A 3,853-nucleotide genomic window follows, 5' to 3' on the forward strand; every position below is an offset into this window, starting at 1 on the left:
AAATAATCTAGCTTTCCTGGGCAACCTGTAATGAATACTGTGATAAAGACCTCTTACCTTCCCAGTACCAGAGCTGAGTATTATGAGAATTAAATTAATTTTGATTATGCAAATACTCTTCATACTTAGCTTCCAAGGCTGTACATGAACAAAAGGTACACTACATTTTAACTGAAGTTTGAAGATTGCTCCAGGGATGTCCATTCACTTTGAATTGATTTCATATGCTAATTTTCACATTTAGTAATGCTATATAATGCTTCTATTTTAGAAGATAAAATATTCAAATATTTTCACAGGCAACATCTACTGAGGTGGAGTAAGACAAATGACAATTGTCTGAGAAATGCTAGAATTTTCCACAGAAACGACAGCAGTCTGGATAGTGAGCCCAATGTTCTTGTCTGTTATCTGTTATACTGTAGTACTGGCTGAAAGTCATAATGAAAGGAAAACTGAAAAAAAGAACTAAGGGATGAGCCATAAAAGGCTGCTATAGTCTCTTACTGAGAACAGAGTGCAGGGTTCACACAGATCTGCACATGGGAAAGCCAGAATGAGGAGAGGCCACAGTGATAAATTCCATCCTAGTGCCTGGCTAGACCAAAGGATATAAGCAGTGTACATGGACCTAGTGCAGATGGGCTCCTGGGGATTCTGAAGACAATCATTTTTTTCAACAGGGCAATTAGACCAAATGGAAAAGAAGAGATTAATTAGCAGAGCTGCTGCTGTGGTGTTAAGTAAATGAGGAAGCTTGGGGTTTCATGACTGGACAGCATTTTCTTCACAAGTGGGAATGAAGAGCACAAAAGCACAACTGTACAGGAATGACAGTAAGCGAATTTGAAAAAAATAACCACAGCACTGGAGCCAGCAGCTTACCTGGGTAAGTTTAATTGTGCCCACTGCGCCTTGACTCCCCCAGCCTCATTCACCCTCCCAGCTCCCCCACCGCATCTCTCCTGCCAGCAGGGGGCCTGGCACATTTCCTGTCTTGGCACCCCAGACCTCTGGACTGACATTTTAGCTCAAACTCTCCACTGCTTCCTGATCCTTTGCATCTAGACCAAACTGATTCCTCCCTCTAGTCCCCACCTCCCTTTGCATCTCTGGGCAGCCCAACCCCACAGCTTCCTGGAGCCAGGAGCTTGCCTGGATAAGTTTGGCTGTGCCCACTGCACCTTGACTCCCCCAGCCTCATTCACCCTCCCAGCTCCTCCACCCCAGCTCTCCTCGTAGCAGGGGCACTGGCCCACCTCTTGTCATGACACCCCAGGCCCATGGACTGACCTCTTAGACCAGAATCACCACTGATTCCTGATACTTTGCATCTAGACCAACCCAATTCCACCCTTTAATCCCCAGGAGGTGTAGGGCCTCTTCTCACCCCCAACCTCCCTTTGCATCCCTGGGGACCAGCATCTTTCCTAGGCCACGCTCCCAGGCCAGCCCAGTCCTCAAATTCCTGAAGCCAGCATCTTTCCTGGAGAGATCCAGACCTTAGGAGAAAGTATGAGAGCATGTGACCCTCATCCAACTTGGTCTTCTGTGGGAACTTCTGAGCAGCAAGATGAAAGCAATTTGGCCACTCTAATATAAAATTAAGAGAGAACCTGAAGCCTAGACCAACCAGCTTTTCATGTCCAACAAGTAAACCACAAAGGCATATAAAGTTTACAAAAAGAAGCAGACCTAAATTAAACAAAGGAAGGCTTTATTCTCACACAATAACTAAATTCGAAAAAAAAAAAAATCCACATGTTAAAGTCACAGAGAAAAAATAATAACATGAAAAATCAAAATAATATATGCCCACCAAGTACCATCAGTCCTCTAGAGGAGTACAATGAGAACCCCCTAGAGATAACACAGGACACAGAACTCAAAAGAAAAATTATAAATATGATAAAGAATTCAGTGAATTTAAAGAACACAGAAAGAAAGAAATCAAAGAATTGAAAGACAATAGGGATAAACTTCTGAATGAATTCAGAAAAAGAGTTAGAAATATTGAAGAATGCTCATGCTGAAATGAAGAAGGAAGTGAACCCCTCAATAAACCAATTAGAAACGACAGGAGAAAGCCTCACCAATAGGATGAATGAAATGGAAAAAGGAATGTCAAGACTGGAAGATAAAGTAAATGAATTAGACCACTCAAGCAAAGATTATGAAAAATTTAGGAAAACACAAGAATGGACTATGCAGGAATTGTGTGACACCATAAAAAGACCAAACATATGAGTCATAGATATACAAGAAGGAGAAGAATCTCAGGATAATGGTATGGACCAGATATTCAACAGAATTGTAGAAGAAAATTTCCCAAAATACAGAAAGACATGCCCATACAAATACAAGAAGCATATAGAATATCAAATAGACAGGACCAAAAAAGAAACTCTCCAGAGCACGTGACAACACTAAATGTACAGGATGAAGAATACTAAAACTTGAGAGAGAAAAACAACAAGTCACATATAAAGGAAAACCTATTAGGATTATAACTGATATTTCAGTGCAAACTATGAAATCCAGAAGAGCCTGGACCAAAGTATTCCCAGTTCTAAATGACCATAGATGGCAACTCAGATTATTTTACCCAGACAAAATGTCTATTACAGTCAAAGGGGAAAGAAAAATCTTTCATGACATAAATAGGCCGAAAGAATTCATGTCCACAAACCAGCCCTTCAGAGAGTTCTTGAAGCAATATAAAGAGCTGAAGAAATGAACGACTATACCCAAGGGGTTACGGAAAGAAACTTAATGAAGGTATACTATGGAAACTACACCAAGAATGTGAACAGAAATAAAAATGACAGGAATCAATACACATCTTTCATTAATGACTTTAAATATCAATAGAATGAACTCTCCAATCAAGACACAGACCAGCTGAATGGATTAAGAAACAAAACCCATCTCTTTGTTGTCTGCAAGAAACTCATCTCACGTTCAAGGACAGGCACTACATTAAAGTGAAAAGATGGAAAAAAATATAGCAAGCGAATGTTACAAAGAAAAAAAGCAGGCGATGCAAATCTAGTATCTGAGAAAACAGACTTTAAACTAAAACTAATCAGAAGAGATAAAGAGGGCCACTTCTTTCTCACCATAGGAACAACTAACCAAGAAGATATTACAATCATGAACATATATTCACCAAACTCTGGTGCACCCAACTTCATAAAAACAGTACTGCAGGACTTTAAGACCCAGATTAATCCCAACTCATTAAAGGTGGGTGACTTCAATACCCCATTGTCTCCATTAGATAGGTCAACAGGACAGAGAATTAATAGGGAGACATCTGAATTAAACAATACCATATATCATATGGACCTAACAGACATCTACCGAGTATTCCACCCAAGCACCAAAGGACATACTTTCTATTTAGCACCCCATGGAACCGTCATCGACCATATACTGGGGCACAAAACAAACCTCAACAAATACAAAAAGATTGAAATAACTCCATGCATTCTATCAGACCACAATGCAATAAAGCTTAAAATAAACACCGGAAGAAAGTCTAGTAACTACATGAACACACAGAGATTAAACAACACACTCTTGAATGATGAATGGGTCAAAGGAGAAATTAAGCAAGAACTAAAACTATTCTTGGAACTAAATGAAAAGGGCAATACAACAAAACAAAACCTCTGGGACATGTTGAAAGCTGCCCATAGAGGGAAGTTTATAGCTCTAAGTGCCTACATTAAAAAAATAAAAAAGAACACAAATAAATTACTTAACATTACAGCTCAGACACTTGAAAAGCAAGAGCAAATGAAACCCAAACCCAGAAGACAAGAAGAAATAACAAAAATCAGAGCAGAAA

This window comes from Nannospalax galili, unplaced genomic scaffold (assembly GCF_000622305.1).
Source record: "Nannospalax galili isolate Female #2095 unplaced genomic scaffold, S.galili_v1.0 scaffold854, whole genome shotgun sequence".
Classification (NCBI taxonomy): domain Eukaryota; kingdom Metazoa; phylum Chordata; class Mammalia; order Rodentia; family Spalacidae; genus Nannospalax; species Nannospalax galili.